Source organism: Lemur catta, chromosome 3, assembly GCF_020740605.2.
Source record: "Lemur catta isolate mLemCat1 chromosome 3, mLemCat1.pri, whole genome shotgun sequence".
Lineage (NCBI taxonomy): Eukaryota > Metazoa > Chordata > Mammalia > Primates > Lemuridae > Lemur > Lemur catta.
In genome coordinates, this window is record NC_059130.1 from 84793338 (window position 1) to 84818719 (window position 25382).

Sequence of the window (25382 nt, forward strand, 5' to 3'; positions counted from 1 at the left end):
ACTGCCTTCTCTAATCGCTCCCCAGGGTGTACAGCCAGACAGCACTTCTCAAACATTACTCCCAAAGGGCGCTGAGGATGCAGGATGGCTCTGTGACTCCGTGATCCATTAAGTGATCAAGTGCCTGTGAGAGTCCTAAAGGTAAAGCCCAGAGCCGACCTCTGCAAAAGTTCTGCAAAGATGAATGGCTTATCTAAGAATTATGCCAACTTCACCTTCTATTCTATAATATTTCTGAATGTTTTGATATTACTTAAAAGTTGTTACTTACATTTCCCTAGTAAATTTGATATTCCACGCAAATATGCTATCTTTATCCTCTGACTGCATAGTCAGCACTGACATGCCACCATCCCTCCAAGTTAGAAAAACATGGGTCCTCAGCACTTTTTTCATACTTCTGCTATCCCACATGGGTGTGTCTGAAAAGTTCCAGGTCTAGTGATGAAGGAAATTTCACACTATGCTATGATGATATGCACAAAACAGGACTGGGCATTTGGAGGGTTGGTGGATTCTCAGTACCAAAATTCCTTAGCCTAAAATTGAAGATAAGTCATGACCGCACACAATAATACTATTAAATACAATACCAGTAGCTACAACTTACATAATGCTTACTCTGACCAAGTACTTCTCTGAGTTCTTCACATATATTAACACAATTAGTTCCAAAAACTATAACATGAAATAGATACTGCTAATATCCTCATTCCAATTATATAGTAAGAAAATTAAGCCTGACTTTGAAACAGACAGTCTGGCTTCAATGACCATCACCTAAACCACTCTGTTATGTCTTGTCTCAACTACCTTTAATGTGAAATAACAGTAATATTAGCAGAGTAATAATAGTAGTAATAGTAGCAGTAGCAGCTATAGTTACAGTGACTCCCCGCTCATACATATACACCCTTTAGAATTTAAGTGAGATAAATTATATAAAATTACCTTAAATCCTCACAGTACGGATTAGTTTGTTATGAGACTTTCCTAAGCAACTGCTCTCTGAGCTCCATCTCCCTTTCCTACCCACAGAAGTTCACACAGAGGTCTCCCAAGATCCCTGTGGTTGAAAGTTGTGGTGAGAGCTTGTTGAAATAGGATTGTTGTGTGTACACATGGAGACAGCTCTGTGACTATAAGAGTCATAGGCAATAAGAAGGTAAGTTCAAAGATCTGAACTCTTCTGATTGACATTCAAGGACCAACTTTGGTCTGGCTCCTACTAATCAACAGGCAGTCCTCAAACTCGGAGTCCTGTCTCAGAATGGAATTTTCAGTCTGGATAACAGAGTCTTTTCTTGGAAGTAAAATACAAAGGATCTAGCGGGGGTTAGGGGGCTGACAATGTGCAGCCCTGTGCTAGACCATTGTAAATACCTGACCTCATCTGTTCCTTACAACCTCCTGGTGACGAAAATAACATCATTACAGATGAAGATGCTGGTGTTAGAGAGATTATGTAACTTAGCCAAGGTAATGCAGAAATAAATGTGTGGCACCAGTATTTGGAGTTGTATCCATCTGACCATAAATATGATTTTTTTAAAGTACATTCTATGAAGAAGTAATGTTTCTGACCAAGGACATAATGTTCTTTAAAATTTTAAAAAGGAGGTGGCTCAAGAAACACAAGAAACTAAATCTGAAGTCTCTGGCTCTTTGTGTAAGACTGCTCTTATAAGACACAGCTTCCTAAAAGCTGAAGAACTCAGAACTCCCTTCATTACTGCACATGACTACATTAGCAGGTCCTTGGCCTCAACAGGGTGCAGGTGACAGTGGGGTAGGTCAGATGTGTGCTTTTCAGGATCCAGCTGTTCCCAGAAATTAAAGAAAAAGGCAGTAACTGAGGCTGGATTCAGTAAGTGGCAATAGAAGAAACTCCAAGAAGGAGGGAAGCACCTCTGAAGGTCCAGCAGCAGAAAAAGAGAGACCAAGGACAGACCACTAGTTGGCTTTAGCTAAGTCTCTCAATTAGGGAGATCAGTTAAATGGATGAGGGAGGAGGGGTTAGGAGTCTAAGATAAGGGGAAGGAGGAAGCAGATTTTCAGACTTTAAGTGGATTCCAAAAAAAAGTTACCAAAACATGGTATAAGGAACAAGATCAAAGGCTAATTATAGGAACACGAACAGAGTCCAATATCAAAACCAGGGATCAAGGCAGGATAAGGATGAACAGAACAAGTAACTTGATGCAGCATCCATGAAATTTCAACCAATGCCTCCTTATGGTCCTGTGTCTGGGGAAGACATATGTAGGATGTCATCAAATGTGGCCATTATTAGAGGCAGAGAAAGTAGCATGTGCCGAAACATGAAGGCTGAACGTACATGGCATTTTGGGGAGTAGAAAATCATCCATTGGGCCTGGGGTTGGGGGTAAGTAGTGCTTAGAAAATGTCAGTTAGGGGCAGATTACAGAAGACCTTGAATGTCAAATTAAATTGCCTAGAGTTTGTCGTAGGGAGTCAACAAGTCTGGGTGATGCTAACTGGTAGATGATATAGAGAAGAGGGAGACACAGGACCTATGGTTGGGTGGTGCTTAGTAGAAAAAAATGGGTAGTATGCTGAATTTTGCTATAGGATTATATATGCAACAAATAAATGATTCAAAATACTCAAGCTAGAAGAGATCTTGGAGACTCTCTGTGTAGTTTCCTTGTTTTATAGTTGGAGAGACAAGTCCAGAGAACAGGTATAATGATCTTGGATAACTGGAACCCAGTGCTCTTTCCAGTCCATTGTGTGTTGAGATTGCAAAGTTAACAGAAAAACAATAGAGTTCTCCAAATTTTGACATCATTGGTTATAAATATAAGTGGGAAAAAATCAGTAAGTTGTTTGTGGCCTGGGAGTGTAGCTGAATAATAAAACTCAAAGCCAACTTTTTGACCTAAATTCAGAGTCCAAGAACTTGACCATGGGCCGCCCTTGGCGCTTCTCCCCAACTTCTACAGGTTGACCTCATGTATGTTTGATCCCTTGGTCTTCCAGCCTTTTAACTCATGGGTTTGCAATGTTTTGTGCAATTTAAGCAAATAATTACAAGAGATTTTCTGTTTTACAAACTTTGGAAATGAAATCTGATTCCAGGAAGGAACTAGACACCAAATGCAGGGATAGGCAGGGTCAATATGAAGATAAATCCATTCAAGTTATCAGCCACTGGCTAACATGTTCCCTCTCCCTCATCAGGGAGTAGAAAACACATGTTAATACCTGGGTCTTCCAAGGGGGAAAGACTCTTTGCTTATTTTTGTTTTGTTACCTCCACTGGTGTCATAATCGAGGGAGAGACACCTCTACCAAGCGCAAATGGAGCCCAGTGGAGGGAGCCATTGTTACTGGGGGACCAGAAGGGACAACATTCAAAATTGCTTTTGAAAAATTAGAAGGTACTTCTTCAGAGAGATAAAAGGCAGAAAGAATCTTATTTCCCACAGAGGAGATAATTTGTACCACAGAGGAAATAACTTGTGCACAGACATAAAAGGGATTACTGGGTAGAGAGCTAACATTTCAGTGTGGCAAGAAAATGAGAGGACTGAGGGTGAGGGGGAGAAAAGCATGTCAGGCTTGTGCAAGGGCAGACAGGTGGGAAAAAACACACAGTGCCAGGACAATGTCAAATAGTTTCATGTGGGTTATGCCAAAGTAACAAGAAGGAAGACGAGGGTGGGTCAGGCCCAGGAGGGCTGCAAATACCTGGCTAAGAAGTCAGGCTTTTGCTCTGCAGGTGGGGATGGAGTAGCCACTAAAGTGTTTGAGCAGGGGAGTGACACTGTTAGAACTGTGCTTTGGGGAAAATAGGCTGGGAAATGGGGGACTGGATATAGGGTGGTTAAGATACGTGCCAGGTGAGAAATTAAAAGGATGCAAACTAGCATCTTATTAGTGATCTACACTGAGTTCTACCCAGAACCTTTCCTCAAGTTTCCCATCTTCACCTACGTCACCCTTTTCTGAACAACTTACCACTGACAGGAGTACCAGTCATTGGACCCTTAACAACACTAACTCTGGCTTGGCCTCCCTTGTGCTGTGAACAGCTCGAGGACACCCAGCACAGAGTCAGCCCCATGGGAATGCTGCCCAAATAAGCCCACGAATGAGTGGCCATGGGGTATAGCTGTGTGCCCCACCCACCTACACTCACCCTACCCCACCAGGCCCCAACAGTGGCTGGGTGAATGGGGCTAAGTTGTTTCTTCACTCATTCATCAGCAGTACAATGTTAATTACTTTTATTATAAGTGCCACTGGGTTACCTACCGCTCACACAGAGAATGTGGGAGAAAATATAACCAGCACCCTGGGTGACTGGTGGGATGTATTTCCTATGACCGGGACTCCATGAATATGTCCCACTCCATTCCTCAGGTCTCGCTTGGTTCTGCCCATGCAGACTCACATCCTGCAAAGCCAAGACAGATTCCTGATCCTGAAGGTGGCTGATTAAAAGTGGCCCCAGCTGGGTCCCTGAGACCTAGGTATGCCTAGATCAAGGCATAGGACCCTTCCAGGCAAGTAGCCGTGCCAGGTGGTAACCATCACCCTCTCATATCTATTATACATCTTTATTGGTTCTCACCAATAATGTCTTATCACCCCTATTTTACAGATGAGGGGCCCAAAGCCTAGAATGGTTAAACCAGTGGTTCTTAGCCCAGGCTGTAGCAGAGAACCACCTGGGAAGCTAGGGAGCGATTCTGACCACCAGGCCCCAGCCCAGACTCCTGGAGTGAGGGGCCCTGGGCAAGGCTCCAGCGCCAGTGCCCACAGTCACAAGGTGGTGAGTAGAAGACCCAGGGCTGGAACTCAGCTTCCCCCAGCCTCAGCGTCCTTTCTAGAGCTCCACTGGCAGAGAATTTTCTGTTTGAGAACTGTCCCTCGGAGCTAAACTCTGAGAAGCTGAGTGAGATGGGGTGCAGGGGGGCAGGAGAACAAGGAAAAAGGCATCTCATCAATTTTTCAGTGTCCTATGCTGCTTGCTTTTGATCTCAAACCAAAGGACTTGTTTGTGGCTTCGAAGGTCAGGTTCCTGCTCAGAACACGGTACAGTCTCAATCCTGCCAAGCAGGAGCGTCCTGGCACAGGGGCCTTGCCTCTGCCGCCTCTTTGATTGGGGCAGTGCAAAGAGACATTTTGGCAGCTTTATGGGCTGCCTCTCAGGCTGCTGACGTGGCCTCCTGACGGATGGCCTGCCATGCTGTTTCTGGGGCTGCGTCCCCAATTTCACCAAAGGAGCTTGCTCGGGCCATGTGTTTTGGCTGCTTTTTCTGAGATTTGTGTTAGCCCATGAATCACAGAGTGGCCATGCACGAGAGAACCTCATAGATCATGTGGTCGACCTCCTCCACAGTCGTCACTCCCCAGACACTTCTCTGATGGGAAAATGGAAGCTTATTTGATAATTAAGTATTAATAATCATAAAATTCAACAGAGTAAAATATTTCCACACTGATAAATTATTATAAAAATAAATGTTTATTTCACATCAACTATATAACAGAGACTTTACAAACATTATCTTACTTAATCCTAAAGGCCACTTCATTGCACAAATCCAGGGGCTACCATTTGTCTCATGGAGCATATTACATTGACCAGGATGTTCATGGGCTTCCTAAAACAGTGCTGTTAGTAACTTGGGTGGCCATACCTGGCAGCCCCCTTAAGACCGATGGTGATCTTATGCAGAAGCTGTCATTTCTGTAGTGGTTCAGGGTACTTGGAATTCCCCCTACCTTCTGGAGTAGGAATAGCTCATCACACAAAGATTACCAGCCAAATAAGACACAAGCATTACTTTTTAAAATTTGTATCATCACCATGTGTATCAGGTAACTTCTGCTATATAACGAATTACCCCACAACTTCAGGGCTTAAAAAAATAACCATCTATTATTGCTCACAAATCTACAGGTCAGCTGGGCAGTTCTGCTGCTTTGGACTAGGGTCGGCTGATCTTGGTTGAGCTCATTGATATACTGTCATCAACTCATGGGTCAACCAGGGACCGGCTAGTCTGTGATGGACCTGGATGGGCTGGCTAAGATGACTGAGACCTCTCTCCATGTGTCTCCCTTCATGCAGGAGGTTAGCCTGGGCTGTTCACATGAAGGTCACAGGGTTTTAAGAGAGTAAAAACGAGCAGTTAAAATTTCTTGAGGTCCAGGCTCAGAACTCACACAATCACTTATACTTCTCTACTTTAGCCAAAGCAAGCCACAACGCCAGTCCAGATTATAGGGGTAGAGAAGTTTACTTCACCTTTCAATGGGAGATGGTACAAAAATTCACAGCCATTTTGGTAAACTACTATACTCTGTAACTCAAAATTACAGAGTTGTGGGTTAACTCTGTTTGAGAACGGGACTTAGGTTTCCATCTGAAAGTGGTATGACCCACACTCTCCCCATGATGTGCCAGCTTGACTCACAGTTGCCCAGTTCCAGGTGGAGAAGCTGGAACCCAGAACAGCAGATGGGGATTGTTGTCCAGGGCAGTGACCCCGCCCACACTAGGAAGGGGTTGGAGTTTGACTTTCAATGGTGCCTACCACATTAGATACTCCTTTCCTCGTGGACATGTATAAGGATCAGAAAGAGTCTGAAGGTGTTCTGCTCAGCACGGAGAGGGGAATAGAATGGAAATTCCTTCCTCTGTGGATCAAGGTGAGAATGTGGGAAGAATAGAGGAGAACATTCCTGATCAATAATATCCAAATGCAGACAAGGAAACAGAGGCTAGGAGAGAATAATGCACATGCCTGAGAACACATAGTTGAAAAGATCAGGTATATTACCCAAATTGTGACACCCAGGCCAGCTAAAATCAGCTCTGTTTGGGTTCCCATCCTAATAGCTTCTAGCCCTTTGCCGGGAGAGCCAAACAAGGCTTTTAATGCACTGAGCGGCTGTTTTGAGCCAAGTACCTTTCTAAGCACCTTTATATAAGTTAGCACATAAAATCTTCACCATCTGAACAATAAGCATTTTTATCTTCATAATTAGTGAAGATAATTATGATAACTACATGCAGAGGTAGAGAGGTATGTTCAAAATCACACAGTAAGTGGGGTAGCATGGACCTAATTTTGAATCCAGTCTCTCACCCAGTCCAAATGCTCTCTTCCTCATAGTGTCATCACTTGATTCCCCTATCATGCATCATATGTGCCAGGCAAACTTGGTTATTTCTCCCCTCAAGATTCTTCTTTATTCTTGAGATCTCGCTTTCTCTCCGCCTTGAATGTACCAGCAACGATGTTCTTATGGTGTGAATCCCCCCATTCCCACCCCCATCTGCTGCCCAAACTCCCCCTGGAAGACCCTATCATCTTTAAAGGACCAGCGCAAATATCACCTCCTCCAAGATCCAAAATTAATATCTGCTCTTCCCTCATCCCTCCAGTGGGAATTTACCTCCCTCACTCCCTCTGTGCTCCAACAATATCTCACACCACTTTTTGCCATGTATCACAACTTTTTGTTTTCTTGTTTGTGTCTACTATGCCTTAAAAGCTTGTTAAGCCATAGGACTCATCATTGTAACTTCGTTATTCAAAAAGAGCCTTGTCATTGCCTGAGGGGACCCAAAAAAGCCATATTTTCACCATGCTCAGGTGGCAGGTATTGAGTAAATACTCATCTTCTGCTAGCCAACCTGGGAGGACTGCCTGGAGGAGAATCTATAGGTGGTAAGAAACTTGCGAGTTTCCTCAATGCTTTCAGTCCTTTCTCCTTTGGTCTCTGATGTCTAAAAGGCGTTGACATTGCTTTAGTAGAAGTCAGTAGTTTGTCAAGCTTAGTTACGGACATTCTTAGAAAAGGGAAGGGGGGAAAGTGTGCAAAGACTGGTGTGGTAATAATTTAAGTTATCCAAATAAGATGTCCATGAAATACAGAAGACTGTTGAAAGTGACACATTACTGGCAGCTGATTGTGCCTGGAAAAGGTAAAAAGAGGATGAGAAGAGAACATTTTGTAGGAGCTCTCACTACTCCCAAACCCAACCCACTTTGGTTTCTACTTCTCAGAGGAAAGAGGGGGTGGGAATAGTGATTTTTCTCGAGGTAAAAAACAACGGTCTTCACACTGTATGTGTCAGGGTCTGATCATTTCTAGCATGTGTACTTTGCTTTACAATCTATAAAGCATTTTCCATCTCTTTTCACATAAGTCTATGGAGTAGATAAACCCATTAATAAGTGGGAAGTGCTTAAATTCACAGTATAATTTAAATTTTTCATGGCCTTTTTTAAAGAGACTTTTAGCATGACACGTGTTTTCTTTTCTATGACCTTTGATTCTTCTTCCAAGACATAAAGACTGACTCTCTGAAGACAGCTCTCCCCCACCAGGCGAGCTAATGCAGAGGAAGTGATCCAAGACACAAGAATAAAAGGAGAAAGATAAAGGCTTTAAGAAAAAGAAACATTTCTGGCCCCAGATTCTAGTCTGGACTTGCCTGTGACCCACTGCACGGCTTTGAACAAGTCATTTCAATTGTCTTAAGTTTTCCAGCCACAGAGTTAATCATTTCCTCCCCTCTGCTTCCATAATATTTTCAATGCCATATTATAACTTAAATTTTGTAACATATATATTATTTGTTTACATGTCATCCCCTCAGAGAGATGCTTCCAGATCATGCTGTGTATGTTGGTTTCTCCCACCATCATTCTCTGTCTCTGCCCCTTGCTTGTTACTTTCCTAACACTTGTCACAATTCCTCGCTATTTGCTTTGTTTCCCTACTCGGTAGAGTTTCTGGCTGTCTCCCATGAGGACATGGCCCAGTCTTCCCTGTTCACCAGCCCAGTGCCTTGGTGTGGCAGGTTCTCAAATGCTCATGGAGTGGGTGATGTCTCCGAGCTCTTCTTTGCGTCCCTTGTTGACCCAGGGTCTGGCACAGAGTTGGTGCTCAGTGAAAGATGATGTTGAGGAGGGAAATGTGTCTCCGTCATCCCTCACCTCACACTTCAGCCTTGGCCCATGAAGGAGGGAACATCTACTCTATCCTTGTGCCCAGGTTCTCTGCCCCTCACCAGTTGCTCCCCAGAGGAGAAGGAGTTGTCCACCTGGTTGGACAGACCCTGATGGTCCGGGACTCTGGACCGTGAGTGGGCAGTGACACTCCATGGAAATGCAGCACACAGCTGTGAACACACTCTGCTCTGCTTCCTGAGGCATGAGGAAGAACTGTCTTCTCTTCCTCCTCACCCTCTCTTGCCGGCCAAGCATGGTGGACCGTTGCCCACTTCCTGTCTGCCTGGGATAAGCATCTGCCGAGGTGACATCCATCAACTGTTCTTCCATGTGACTTGTGAAGGGATGAAAGGATCCAGCCATCCTCATTCCTGTGGTTCTTTGGGTGAGTAAACTTGGAGTCGGCTTCACCAAACCAGACTCCTTGCTTTGCATATCTGAGGCTGTAGACTTAAATTTAGGCCCAGGATGTCAGGTAAGGCATGCTTCAGTCTAGGCCACTTTCTCTAATACAGCCTTTACCAGTGCTCTGCAGTGGGGTGTTCTGTGTTTGTCCAGCTGTTAATAAATTTGGTATTTTATTTTTCTGTTTTGTTATGGATTTGTGTGTAGTTGCCAGGAGGCACGAAATAACTCTTGAGAATTCAAGCACTAAACTCTACCCCAACCCCTAAGAGTGTTTTGCTTCTCAACGTGTGGTTCTAGACCACCTGTATTCTGAAAATGCAGAATCACTAGTGTTGAGTAAGAGAACTCAAATGCAGGGATCACTCCAGGTGGCTCCTATACACTGTAAAATTTGAAACCATGTCCTAGCAATCTGCTGAATAAATCTCCCATGAATTTGACAGATGGACCTCATAGATCGATTGAGCCTGCCTGAGATCATAAGTTTACTACCCTACTCTCAGGTGAGAATCAAATTCACAAGAGGGGGTTGCTACTTTGAAGACTTATGGGTCTTAGCTTTCGACCTACAAGAATCAGGGTCACAGCTCAGCCATTTTCTGGCCATGCAATCTTTAGCTGGTACTGAACCTCTCTGAACATCAGTTTCTTCGGTCTATAAAACTGGAAGAATGGTACCATTTCTAAAAGTGATTGTAAGAATTATCAATAACATATACAATTTTTGATGCATAGAAATAGTGAATATGTTATAAAAGAAAATGAACAAAAAATAAATCTTCCAACCCTGAAGGGCATAGAGTAGAATGATGGGAGATGCCTTGTATGACATTATGAAGAACCTATAGAAGCCTTTGAACTTCTGTCTGAATTTCTGCAGTAGACGTGCACACATGTGCATGGGCACGTGTGCAGACACACTTAGACATAACCACCAGTGAGTCCTGTTGCTGCAAAATGCATCTGAACCAATTCTGTGTCTTCCAGCTGACCTCCAAGACCTTATGGAAGGAATGTCACGTTTCCATAATCTTAAAGATACCAAGTACATTATCTGCTCTGCAAGGAGATAAGTTATACAAGGCCACAATGTTTTGTCTCAGAACCTTCAGTTAATAGATTAGTAAAGCTAATTGGAGCTCATTAGTTGGAGAGGCAAAGTATTCTCATAGAAAACTTATTCCCAGGCCAAAATTAGAGAATGTAAATGCTAGAAGATAGTGAAGGGTGATTTTTCCAGTCCAAACTGTCCCCCCCTCCTTTGTTTTTTAAGAGACAGGGTCTCACTCTGTCTCCGAGGCTGGAGTGCAGTGGCACCATCCTAGCTCACTGTAATCTTGAACTCCTGGGTTCATCTTCTTACAGATGGAAAACAGGCCCAGAAAGGGGAAGTGACTGGCTGAAGGTCAGCCATGTCACCAGTTTCTGGTTAGAACTGGAATCAGGACCTAGCTGGGAGTCAGGGCTATATCACAGCTGACCATAGCAAGCCATGGGGCAGGGTCTGGGTGAAGTTCTAGAAATCCATGCTGAGAGCTTCAAGAAAAGTGGTTTGTGTATATTTCTGGCCCCTCATCTGGGAGAGGGGACTCTTCTGCTCTGTCACACAAGGCCTGGGTGCTTCTTTCCCTCAGGACACCAAAGAAGCCCCTTTCCTGTTGGGCCTGGTGGGGGCTTAACAAGTTCTTTCTCCAGGGCGTCACTTCCCAGGAAGCCATAAACCAGGCTTTTGAGTTTATTTAGCCCTCACAACCATCCATCTTCATTCCCAACTGGCAGAGGAACAAGCAGAAAGGTGCAAACGGCTCTGAGGCTCCCAGTCTCCCAGCTCACGACAGCCAGCCCTGACTGCAGGCAGCGCTGTCTGCTTCTGAACACCCTCTCCTCTCTCCACACCCTGCCGCACCTGCGTCTTCTAGATTATCCCATTCACTCATTAATAAAAATCATGTACACTTATTTGTTTAACAGAAAATACACTTCACGGGGGTAGGGGGGAATTGTATGTCTTGTTCTTGAGTATTTCCTTAGGCCTTGGGCAATGCTAAATACTTCTGTGGGTGCTCAGAAAGGAAGCAAAGGAGAGAGAGAGAGAGAGAGAGAGAAGGAAGGAGGAAGAAAGGAGGACCGTCTGCTTTGGGTCCCTGCCCCTCTACCCTCTGTCCTAGAATCAGATCATCATAATGACAGCCCCTCAAATATGCACAGCATTTACCTTTTATGAAATGATTTTGCACCATTTGGATCTTCCCTACAGCCCTGTAAAGTAGAAAGAGAGTGATCATCTCCTGAGAACAAAGTACTAATAACTGTGGCCATGGTGCATACATGAGCATACCTGGTTCTCATGGAGTTTTCACCTGTCTCCCCAGACAGAATTGCAGGCAATGGGGAGGGCTGCAGTGAGGGTTTGTACAAAAGAGGGATTTTCCTTGTGAGGCCTTCCCTGAGCTCCATCCTCCAGACAGGGTAGACCCTTGAGTTTTTGAAGGTCATGTGCAGAAAGAACAGTACCTACAAAGGTGTATAGATTTGAGAAGCAGGGAGCCTTCTGGCAAGAATGTGTCTGGAAGTCTTCTGTGCCTGCAGAAGAGTAGACAGAGGTGCTGACACTGGAACCATGAGCAGGGACCAGACCTCAGGGAGCCCTGAACACCAGATGAATGAGCTTGAACTTCAGCCTGGAGGCATAAGGGCCACTGACCAGAAGATGGCTTTAGAGGGGGCAGCAGAGAAGCTGGCGGAGCAGGGAGGGCAGGAAGGGTGGTGAGAATGGTTATGGGGCTGAGGGACCATCCTGCAGAGAGAAGAGGAGGCAGCACCAACGCCGTCCTGTGGCCTGGCAGCCGGGACACTCAGGCAGAGTCAACGCCAGAATGGGCTGTGCTCCCGGGAGGGGAGAGATTTGCCCAGGGTTTCCACAGCAAGTAGGTGGCAAACCTAGATCTTCCGTGTCCTAGTTCAGGATTCTCCCCATCAAGCAAGTGCTGCCTCACACATGTCTGTGGCTGGCTCCCCACAGCCCCGCAGCCCACCCTCTGCTCAGCAACCAGCTCCTGGCCTGCCCACCTCTGTTTACCAACACAAATTAGTTTCTTTACCGCGTGGGCTGGGAGAGAGATTATGAAGCTGCAGACGGGAGAGAATACACAATCTCCTGTACCTTTGAGGGTTACGGTGGGCCACGACCTCCTGCCCAGGTACCTCCTGTTCACTCACTCACTCAACGTTTATCTTCTTATATATTTTGTGCTGAGCACTGGGATCCACCTGGCCTCATAGGACTTCTCCTCAGTTGTCCTTTTGAAGGTTTGTTTAATCTTAAAGTTCAAAGACACTAATGAGCTTCACCTAGGCTCATGGTAACCACATGGCGTGGCCAAGGCCACGGTAAGCACACTGACAGGTCAAGCCCCTGGACTGACTCCCAACCCCGTGGGATTTCTGTGACCTCATAGTGGCCTGGGCAATTAGGACTTTGACTTGGGCCTGATCAAACCAGGATGCTTTTGTTACGGGAACAGGGAGGATGTTGACCCACTGAGGATCCGGCAGGTCAGTGACTGTCGCTGGACCCGAGGAGCAGCAACCGCAGCCCTGGTTGCCCAGCGCCACGCACAGCAGTGGCGCTGTGACACACATGGTGTTTATCCCTGCCTCATTCTTTGGGGATGTGCTCGCTGATGGGCTATGGAGCATAGCCAGAATGTTTTTGGAGCTGTTAGCTATTATGTCCTAAAAAATAATAAATTGCACACTGTGGCTCACTCTTTCTTTCTTTCTTTCAAAGCAACTGGAGAGCTAAAAATACCAAGCTCCTTGCAGGGCCCACGTCGTGTCAGAGTTACCACCAACAGGAGGGTCCCACCGGCCCTGGAGACCTTGTTTACTTTGAAAAGCTCACTCAGCACCAGCCGGCCGAGCCTCCTGGACGCCCTCCCAGGCGGGCTCCTTTGTGCCGACGGGGACAGCGGGCTGCCCGTTGTTGGCAGGTCTCAGAGCCGCACCCCCAGCCCATGGCCTCGCCGCTCCGCTGGCCACCAGGTCTGCGTTTATTATTCCAGATGATAAAGCACACTGTCCCGAGGAGTTCAAAGCCCCACATCACACGCTGCCCCACGGGCAGGAAAGTTGCTGTTGTTTATTCCTAGAGTGGTCGGGAGCCCCTTGCTCTCTTCCCTCCTCTCCTAGTCCTCGTTCTCTCCTCCCCCTCCACCCACCCCGTCTCTCTCCCTACCCTCTCTTCTTTCCTTCTCTTTCCTTCTCAGACCCCATCCTCCACTCCTCTCTGCGTCTTTCCCTTCTCTCTTCTCTCTAGAGCCCAAGACAGCCCCGCAGAAACCAGTTTGGAGATCCCTGTGTTAGAGGCTAAGGGTCTTGGCACCAACGTTGCACAAGAGCCATTCTTTTCCCTCCTGCCTTAGGCCACGAGTTTTGAACGGGAGTTTAAAAGGTGGGTGCTATCTGATAGATGCCCAGCTTTCAGACTAGGCAACAGCACTCCTGGGCCCAGCCCGTCTGGCATCTTAGCATATTAAAAAGGATGAGAAGAAATGGGAATATCTACATGCAGTAGATCTGACCAGAAAGTGAGAGAATTCTGCAACATTGCCATATCTGTGATTTCGGGAAATTATTTCTCTGTGGGGCTCAGTTTGTAACATGTCTAAAGGGGTTAGGAACCCCTGTCCTGTCCTTTTCCAGGAAGGATCAAAAGTCACCTAGGATCATAGATAGGGAAATTCTTTGGTGCCTGTGCAAGAGTACAGTAATATTATTATGGGCTGCCTACTACCTGTGGTCATTGTGAGAATGAAATGAGATTGTGTGTATAAAGTGCCTCACACGCTGTCAGGCCCAAACATCAGCTGCAATTGCTATTTGCTGTTGGTTAGGTCCCCCAAGAGGCAGGCAGAGATGGAGATGTGCATGCAGAAACTACACTAGAGGGTGCTTCTGGGATCCCCACATGGGGAAGGGAAGGAGGCAGAGTTAGGAAAAGGAAGAAGTGGGCTGCTGTGTAGCCTCAACAGAGGTCTCCACCATCGTTTTAGAGAGCTCTGAAGCTGGAGGGCATTTCAGAGTTGTTCCAAATGAAGGTACAGGGACCAGGCATTTACACCTCCACATAGTTCAGGCATTGCACAGGGGCTGCCTAGAAAGGACGTATGATCTTGGAAGAGACAGCTCTCTTCAGCTGATACAATTCTCAAAGGGGATTAAGTGTTGAGGGCCGTCTGCTGGCAGCCCTCCCAGCAACTGGAGGAATAATTCCTTTAGTCCAAGGAGAGGTCTGAGCCATGCATCCCACTGTCTCTTACTTCATCATTATTATTACATAAATATAATGATTTATTGCCAGTTGTAGTTGGGAAAAATCTGCTATTGGCTTAAAAATCTGTAATTACAAGAGAAATGTAGGAAAATTATTTCTACTTAACAAACCAGTAACTACTGATGAGCCACTTCCCAACAGAACATGTCAGACTGATACAATAGGTCCACAAAACAGACAGACCTATTGTATCATGAGCTACAAGACCACTAGCAATGGCGTCCCAAAGCTCTCCCAGCCTTGTGCTCTCTGCCACCCCCTACTGGCCAAACCTGTGTACTGCCTCTAGGGCTCAGGCTCTAATTTTATCACTCTACTACTTAAACATAACCAAAGGCTTCCATCCCCTAGGGAAAGTCAAGACTCCTTCACATCCTGGCCTCACTCTGCCTTGGCAGCCTCTTTCCCCACCCCTCCTTCCATCCTGCCACCTCCTGCCTATGTTCCAGTGCAGCGCTGTGCCCTGTCTGGAATACCCCCCATCTTCTTCATCATGGATTCCGACAGATCCTTCGAAGCCCAGCCCCAGCGACCCCTCCTTTGTGCCACCTCTGTGCCTTGCATGCACCTCCATGATAACACTTAGATAAAGGGACAGCCAGTCAGACTCAGTGTGCAGCTTCTGACACTAGACAGAGAAAGGGTGCCATGACAAGGAATGGGCTTGGCTGTAAAGCCAGTTGGCCTTAGTCTGAATCTATCCTACTGTTTCCTGACTTTAACCTGTTAAGTAAAATTTCTTAAGGGCTCTGACGCTATTTTCTTATCCGTCTAGTCATAACACCTACTTCAAAGGATTGTCGTGAAGACGCAATGAGATGACAGCCTTAAAATACCTGGCTGAGTGGCCTGCGTGGCGTCGATGCTCCGCACACCGTGGCCGCTGTCGGGGGACAGGCGGGGTGATGTCCTTCCTCCGTGTCTGCGTTCTCTTCTCCGAGCGTCTCCCCTCACCAGGCTGTGAGCTCCCCGGGGGCGGGGTCTATACGTCCCTGCTCACGATTCCATCTCTAACGCATCGCTCAGTGCCTCCATAAATATGTATCAATAAATTCAAAATAAATATTCTGGAAATGTTGAAATAAATGGGTTTTAGTTGAATCTCTTAAGGTTTTCCAGAGCAGAGGATCTGGATCTCCCTTTTAGAGAAGAGTACAAGAGAAATCCCGTGAGGTGGCGACCAGGCCTGCGGCCGAGGCAGACAGACAGGGGAGGGAAGAGCTGGCCTGCATGACAACGGACACCCCGTCTCTCTTCCCTTCTCAAGGCAACTGCACTCCGTAGTAGGCAGCCGTGCTGGGCAAGTGCAGACTAAACACATATGCATCATTGTCTCCACGTGTGCTGCTCACGTGTCCGCGGCAAACCCTGGAGAGGGCTCCTGGGGACGGTACGTGGGACTGAGACCACCTCGAACTATTTTGAATGTATGTCCATGTCATCCTGTCACTTTCTGGAGCAGGCTCAGGGCAAGCCCTGGGCAATGACTCCACATTCAGCTCATCCTTCGTGACCAGGGCCTCAGCCAGCTCACCAGATCCTACCCCTTAAAAGAAGAGAGAAAATTGTGTGGTTGACATCAATTCCACTGAGAAAAGAGTCACCTCTTGGGTCTTTTAATTGTTCCTCATGAGAAACATTTATGCTATAATGACAAGTGCTTGGAGGCACTCACGTTCAGATGGTAATTTACTTGGGAGGGGAAAAAAAAGTCTCAAACACTGAAAAGAAGACAAAGAATATCAAGGGTTTCATTCTTCTCTTCACTTGGTATCGAGCAAATATTTATTAAATGTCCACCGTGTGCCAGCCTTTACCCTGGGTGCCGGAGGTCTAAGGCAACAAGACACTCACCCTGTGCACATGAAGCTCACAGCCACACAGGCAGGCAGTGTGACAGGCACTCCAGTCCACACAGGCCAAGCAGGGCCCCCACCGCAGACTTGGGAAGGTTCCCCAGAACATGGCAATGAAGCTGAGATCTAAGGGAGCATCTTGGAATCACTCACGCAGGAATACGCAGTAACAGAGAAGGGAAGAGTGTGTTCCCATCAGAGGAAACAGCGAGAAAGCACAGAGGTAAGACAGAGCACTGGTTACTAAACATGACGAGTTAAGTCCCTGCGGTGGGAGCATTGAGTGTGCAGAGACATGGTTGCCGGGAGGCAGAGACCCTGCAATGAAGGCACTTACGAGCCACACTGGGATGCTCAGACCTTTTCCTGAGAGCACTGCAGATCCAGTAAAGTCCTTTAAGCAACAGTCTAACCACAAATCCTCACCAAAAATCCTCTGTGGAAGGATCATATCTGCCACATTTATTAAATGAGAGTCTCCCAAGTTCCAGATCCTGTGCTAGCCTTTGTGTGCACTCTAAATCATCAGCTGAATCTAAGACAGCTTCTTTTCAAGCTGTGCCTAAGTCTGAGGAAATATGAGAAGCAGAAAAAAAAAGGACTATTAGGATGGTTAATTTTAGGTGCCACCTGGGCTAGGCTAGGTGCCCAGTCTTTTGGTCAAACACTAGTCTGTATGTTGCAGTGAAGATGTTTTGGACATGTAATGAACACTTGCAAAATGTCTTATCAGTTTACTTTAAGTAAAGTACATTGTCCTCCATACTGTGGGTAGGCCTCATCCAATCAATTAAAGGCCTAAGTGTAAAAATTGAGGTTTCCCCAGAGAAGGAATTCTGCCTTAAGTCTATAAGGTAGAAACTCTTCCTGAGTCTCCAGGCTGCTGGTCTGCCCTGTGCACTTGAGACTCAGGACTGCAATATCAACTCACAGCTCAATTTCCAGGCTGACCGCCTGCCCTGCAGATTTCAGACTTGCCAGCCCCCTGACTATATGAGTCAATTCCTTAAAATAAATCTCTCAGATAGATAGATGGAGCAGAGAGAATACACACACACACACACACACTTTTGGTGCTGTATCTCTGGAGAACCCTGACTGATACAACTAAGATTCAGAAAACCTATTCCAACCTTCTTTCTTATCATTCAACCTCCCAAGACTGTGTTCCTACCAACAAGGGGGGATTAATCTGCCTGTCTTCCAGGATGGCTTTAAGATTAACTGGGTATGTAAAAACACATAGTACCATGGCTGGCACATAGTAGGTGCTTCACGCTTGTTTTTCTCTTTCCCTGATTGATTGATGGGATAGATCCATACCCAATGAAGTGGCATTTTTCTGCTGACACAGGCTGCCCCTGATGAAATCTGATCATGCTAAACAAATAAAAAAGAATTTGCTCTCGGAGTATTATTGCCACGGTGATGGATGGCTGCTCCAAAGGCTATTTCTCAAGAGTTCACAGTCAAGAAAAATGTTCAGGTTTGATTTTATGTGCATGTAGAAAATAAATTGTATGACAAGGGTGGCGACATTTGGACGGGGAGAGGGCTTAGCCAAGGAATTAAACATGTCAGGATCCTCAGAATGAAAATAACATCGGAATGGAAGGTGACAAGGGGCATATTTGGAAAGCTTGGTGAGCGGCACAATGGGAGGAAAGGTGGCATTCTGGAGTGGGACGTCAGCTGTTCTCTGCCGCCAAAACCACAGTCTGCTCTTAATAACTCAGCAAGGTGGAAAGGAAAACATATGAGCCCAGGTTCCAACACTCTATTATCACAACTGGCTTAAATTATTATTCCTTGCTTAATTGACCACCTAGCAACAGGAATTATAAAACGAAGCAGAACTTTTTTATGGAATCTTTACCTAGGTAATCTCCCAGGTTTCTGTCAGCACAACTCCCAGCATTAGAGATGTCTGAGACGCAGAGAGAGAGCATCTGTGTCTGAGAAAATGTATGCAGCACACAAGCAGAAAACCAAGTCTGAAACCCAGGTCTGAGAGCTCCCAACCTACAGCTTTTGTAAGGAACTAAACGGTTCTGATCGAGGCAGGGATGGCAACGAGGTTGTCTTCAGCACACCCACTCTGATTGATGGACTGATGGTGCTAGTTTGAGGTCTGGGAGAGTGACGGTAGCCTCAGCATGAAAAAGGGACATAATTGATTAGTGCTGTCTGTCATGGGAGCCAAAGGGTCTGCAGGAAGACCAGGAATTGTCAAATTGTCATCCCTAATCTGGTCCTTTTTTTTTTTTTTTTCCCCTTTCTATACCCCAGGTCATCAAAATAGGCAGTGGGCCTGATGTGGCCCATGAGCTATATTTTTATAAATGAAGTTTTATCAGAATACAGGCCTGCTCATTTACTTGCATATCGTCTGTGGCGGCTTTTCCTTTACAACCACAGAGTTGAGTAGTTACAAAAGAGACCATGTGGCATGTGGTCCACAAAGCCTAAAATATATACAAACTGTCCCTTTGCAGAAAAAATTTGCCAACTCCTTTTCCGGAGGACACAGATACCCAGATTGGCTTGATTCCAGTCAAACTGTAAAGACACTCAGGCATTCATAATGCAGCACATATTGATTGCATGCCTAACATGTGCCAGATACTATACTAGGAACAATCGTGCACTCTCATGCTCTCTCCTCTCTAAATACACACACACATACCCACATGTACCCATCTCCAATCCACGTCATCCTGAGGCTGTTTCCCTTCAGAGTCACAGCATGGCTGACAGTCTGGTCTATATGCTTCCTTCCTTGTTTACATTCAGCAGAAAAGAGGATTCTGATCTTCCCTTCAGTCTAATTAAGCCATTCAGTTCACAAGCTTAATCCCAGACTAATACCATTTGTCAAAGTATACCTTGCCCAGACGGGCTGTGTTAGCCACTGCTGAACTGGAGGTGGTGGTAGCATCCTGAGTCATGTGGGAGAGAGATGAATGCTTGCACCAAATCAAGTTTCAATGAAGAATAGGGAGAGGGACATCGATATTGAATGGACAACCTCCAGTGCCCGTCACAGTGGCTACTGCAACAGTGCAGGGGAAGGATAACAGTCTTGGATTGGGGAAGAACAGAAGAAAAAGAACAGGGGAGATTGGAGCAAATATTGGACATAGAGAGACTTGTGAGATTAAATGTGACAGTGGTAAGGTAGAGAGGACAGAATTGACCCTAGCAAGAAGTCAATGATTTTTACCAAAAAGGTGCAAGAGTAGAGGGGTTGGAGAACTCTAAACCAGTAATTCCCAATCCTGCCTGCCCCTTAGGATCACTGGTAAGCTTTTAAAAAATACTTATGTCTGGGCCCCTCTCCAGACCAATTAAACCAAAACCTCTAGAACGTGGCTGGGCATTAGTGTTTTTGAAAAGTTCCCCAGGGAATTCCAATGTGTAGTCTGTATTGAGAACCACTGCCCCAAAGCATTCAAGCAGGGGTGAAACCATGAGACCATCTCACCAACCTCATTTTATGAATAAAAAACCCTGCGCCCTGCCCAGTGTCACGCTCTTCACCACACCACTTTCATTCCACTACGTTTTGTTTGGGTGTCCACAGCATGTCAGGAACTGGGCTGTGTTACTGGAATCCAAGGTCAAGAGAAGGCCTAACCATGTCTGACGGTTAGAAGTCCAGACATCATGAGGAAGCAGGAGGACCACAACCTTGTCCCGTGTGGGGTGGCAAAAAGAGCAGAGATTCTGGAATCAGACAAACCAGGGTTCGCTTCCTGGCTCTGCCACCGTGAGGTCTTGGGTGACTCATTGAAACAGTGAGAGTCTTCTTAAACTCATTGAGAAGTGGGAATGACAACGTCTACCTCGTGATGGGGGCAGGGGGTTAATTGAGAGAATGAACAGAAAGCCTGAGGAGGCCATGAGGGGCCCTGGGAAATTATTAGCACCTTTTAAGCAGTTTGGGGATGATTAAACCCTTAGCGCCCAGACTGGGAAATAACTCTGCAACGGAACTTGAGGCCTCGGCCAGATGAGCTCCGTGGGCTGGGGGCATGTGAATTCACAGCATGATGAGCTATGATGATTTCAGTTCAGGCATTCTTTATGCAATGACATCTCTCCGAGATGACTGATCCCAGAAGAGAGCCCAATCTAAATTTAGAGGGTTTCAACGTTCCTTTGAAAGCCTAGCAATGTGATCTGTCTTCAGGCTCCATAGCTTCCAAGAGGATCGGCAGTAGCCAAGATGACGGTGGCATTCCTCCTCACTGCGTTACGAGCCATGAGTCACCGCATCCAGTTTGGGAGCTGAGAGAGGCACTCGACTGCGGCCCCTCTCCCTGGAGCCCTCCAGCTTTCCACGGTGACCAGCTGTCATGAGCAGAGGATGTGAGTCACTGAGCTTGCACGTGCGTGTTTGTCAGTGCAAGGGACTCACTCATTCCTTCTACACGAATCACCAAAAGCGACCACAAAGCCATGAGTGGCCTGGAGTGGTGATGCCAAGTGAATCTGGTTCCCTGGGATCCCCAGGCCTGATTCACAACTGTCAACAAATAAGCACACATCTCACTTCCTTGTGACTTTCTCCAGTGGACATCTTGCCTGAAATTTCCCAGTCAGGAAAAATAATCTTCACCCACAGGGAAAGGATTCAAGCTCCTTGGGAGAAAAGAAAAAATTCACACTAAAAATATGCTTTCCAAAAATGATGTGTGGATCGAAAGTGACATTTGTCTGGAGGGGGAGAGGACAGATATATATTGAGCACTTCCTATGTGTCACGTACTAAGTTCACATATATAAAGCATCACAATAAATTATCTCTCTGAGCACTGATTTCTTCATCATATAGCTCTATTTTTATTATGTACCTCCTATGTTTGTCTTGAATTATAAAAGTATTCAATAATAATAAGGACAATATATTAATCACCCACTCTGTGCCAGGCACTGTACTAAGTATATTGAAAACTCTATCTCCCCGAATACCGCGTACTCCCATGAAGGAGGTATAGCCCAGAGCCGTTGCACAAATGAGGAAACAGCGGCCTCAAACCGAGACGGTTCCACAGATTTCACGTAGTAGAAGCGGAGCCAGTACTGTAAGCCGCCTGACTCCCAATCTCATTCCCCCCTCACATCCCAAATAAATGAGGAAACCATAATCATGTGGCACTTTAATTTTTCTGAGCATCAAAGTGGCAAACCAAGGACTTGAACCATGGATTTCCTGACCCGTGATGCACTGTAATTTCAAATTCTGCCTTCACATGCCCCATAAAGTATGAAGCAGGGTCAAATGGCCATGGAGGCTGGCAAAACTCCCTGAGGTTTCGGGGTGTTTAGGAGTCTCCTCTGCCGAGCAGCCCATGGAAACATGCCGGCAAATTGGCCCACTCGGAGCTCAGGATGTAACAAGAGGTGCTTAATAATTGGTAGCCCCATGCCAGGCAGCTTGCCACGCATCATCTCGTTTAGTCGGCACCACGATGCTATGAATTAAGTATAATTCTCTCTATTTTATAGGACTCTGAGACCCACAAAATGGAATGATTTGCCCAAGGTCCCTTAGCTGGGAGTTTGTATTAGAACAATAATTTGTCTTTCCTACTATACTGAAACTCCTTGAGGTCAGAAGCATATTTTGATATCTTTATTTTCTTAGCTCTTGCCATAGTACCTGGACAAGAGCACAGCCTCAGTAATTGAAAGTTTAAGTTCATTTTGACATTGATAATATTCATTCAAGAATATTCTCAGCTTGTGCTAGATGCTTTATAAGACATCATTTTTTTTACTGTTCAAAATAAGCCTACGAAATAGGTTTTAGGTACACTTTTAAGATGGGGAAACCTATGCCTCGAGACTAAGGTTAGATCATTAGTACACGATGTGGGCAGAATTTAAATTTAGGGTTGTGCATCTCCAATACTGTTTGTTGCCCAAATCTGTGTGTCTCTGCTCTTTGGAAGAAGGACGCTGGGGCGGAAAGTCTGATTGCTAGAACTGCCCAGCACCCACGTCCAGGGACCCCCGCCAGGCTGCCTCTGTTAGCACTGCTTTACCTTGCAAGCTAAAAATTGGAGGCATCAAGGTAGGAACTGAGTTTGCCAACATTTTCTAGGCTGTCTTGGTGTTCCTAGAGTCTGAAGTAAGAATTATTGGAGCTTGGTGCTCCTTGTAAACTATTTTTATACCTGGAATGTGTTGGGAGCCAGCTGGCTGCTGCCACAGCTCAGCTATCACCTGGCACTTTCTTCTGAACTGGGTGAATAAATCACATGAACAGCTAAGCCAGACTGTGTCTGTCTGGGTCTGTATCTGATAAGAAGCTCTTGGCAACAAGCGAGCTGTGTTCTATGTGAAAGGCACCGGCCGGCGGGATAAGAATCGCCAGATTTCAAAGTGGGATGGTCCATCCAACCCCCTCTCTTTATAGGTAGAGAGACTGAGACTGAGAGCCCCAGGCTGGCATATTGGTTTACAAGACGTGGAAATTCGTTCAACTTAATGGAGAGTGGTGTATTGTAAATACGGAAGGGTATTTTATGGAACCCACTTGCAGAACAGACACCCAGAACACACATGAACTGAAAAGTCCTCCCCCTGGTGGCAGACACAGTAGCATCACATAGGTCCCTCTGCCAGGAAAAACTTAGCACCCAGGGCCCATCTGAGGGCAGGGCCACCAGCAGACAACTTCCAGCTATCAGCTCCTCCAGGGGCTGCCTTAGCCATGGAAACCAGCCTCACCAAGATCTGCTCTTGCTGGGGTAGCAAGGCACATTCCGTGATTCAGCAAGGTACCCTGTAATGGACAACTCTGATGGGCAAAATTCCCTCCAGATCACCCACCGGGTTGGCTGAGGTTTTGTCAGGGCTCTATCACGGTTCAGCTTCTCTGTCTAGTATTTCTTTCTCCCACTTCCTTTCCCAGGTATTGGTCCCTAGGAAACACCACACACTCCACACTTAAATATTTCCTTTGGAGAACCCAACCTGCAGAACCCTGACTATGTTTGGCCAGATGTTATTAGGTCTTTAAATATAAAATGTCCAATTTTGAGTGAAGTTTAGTTATTTATAAACAAGAAGCAGTACAGTATATCAGAGAGTCACGATGTGTCCAGGGAGGAAAGGATGGTCATATTTGCTCTCTCCAGATTCAGCAAGTACTTACTAAACATCTACTATGAATCTCAAGGGCTACACCAGAGGTTATTTCTGTATGGATTACCCTGCATGATGAATATTTGAACTTCCCACCAGGTCTTCAACACAAGTCCAGAGAGGTGACATGTTTGGCTGAATTTGAGCTCAGACCTAGAGCTGCCGTCCACCACCCTTGTGATCTCCCCCCACACCACACTGTCTCACACAGCACCTTGCAGCGTGGCTCAGAGGAGGAAGGAGTTCTGCCTACTGAGGATAGAGTAATGCTTCAGTGCATGGCCTCTGGACACAGCCTGCCCAGGTTCAAATCCTAACACCACGACTTAGTAGACACAGCTGACAAGGAGGCAGCAAGGGACAAGTTTGGCCTCTCGGAGCCTCAGCCTCCTTGTCTATAAAATTGTATAATAGTACTGACCTCAATGGTTCTTGGGAGGATTAGAATAGATGAAGCACATGATGAGCTTAGAACACTAATACATAGTAAGTGCTCAATAAATGTGAGTGTTTATGATCCGGTTTGAGGGCCCAGACGAGGCTTGCTGGTGAAAACGGGCCCTAAAGGTGTGTGGACTTTTAGCCCTTAAATTAGGAAGGGAGATTTCCTGATGGAGGAAGAAGCAGGAGCAAAAGTAGCAAAATTGTGGGATGTTTTCAGGAACAATAAGCAATTTCATTTGACTGGTGCTTTAAGTAAATGTGTCTATTTGTTTGTTTTCTGCCTCTCTCACTAGAACATAGGCTCTATGAGACAAAGGGCTTCACTCCACCTAGAGCCGTGCCTGGCACAGGGCAGGTGTGCAATAAAATTTTACTGACTACGTTAATGAGACCACTGTGTGGTCTTGGGCAAGCTACCTCTCCTCTCTGAGACTTAGCACCCTGACTTCCAAAAAAGGATTAATGACATCCTCTTCATGGGTTGCTGAAAGGCTTAAGGGAGATAATCATGCAAATCCTGGCCCAGAGCAGGTGTTAAATACCTGCTAATTCTTTTTCCTTGGAGCTATGTATCCAGTAGAAGGTCAAAGTGGCATGGGATAGACAATAAAAATGTAAAGAGGTGAAGGAAAAGAGGGATTGGAGTGGCTAGAAAAGGTAGGGGAGTCTTCTTGGAGGAAGCAGAACTAAAACTGGGCCTTGGAGGGTGAAACTGAGCTGCGTTGGCATCAGAACCTTGGGCTGGACTCCAAGATCATGATGAGGCAGGGGACAATGGCTCTCTGTATGTGCCACCCACCTGGTTCCCCATCAGAGCCAGCAGGGAAGATACCGGTGTCAGGGGGATATGCCTCCCCTCAAAGCTCCTCAGGTTGTACACTCCTGACACCAGACATTGACGCAAACCTCTCAGTGAAGACTCTAGTTTGCTACGTGGCCCGAGGCAAGTCACTAAACTAGCTGGACTTCAGTCTCCACATCTGTAAGATAGAGGGTTTGACAGATGAGCCCAAAGTCACTCCTAGCCCTGGCACTCTTGAGTCCATGGACACACACCAACTAGCCATCTCCTGAAGACATTAACAAATGCAGCTATGCAATCTTTTGCACATGGTGTTCTTCTGTGTTAAATTTTCAAAGCAAACCTGGAAGAAAGACCTAAATTGGTTTGATTGAAGACAT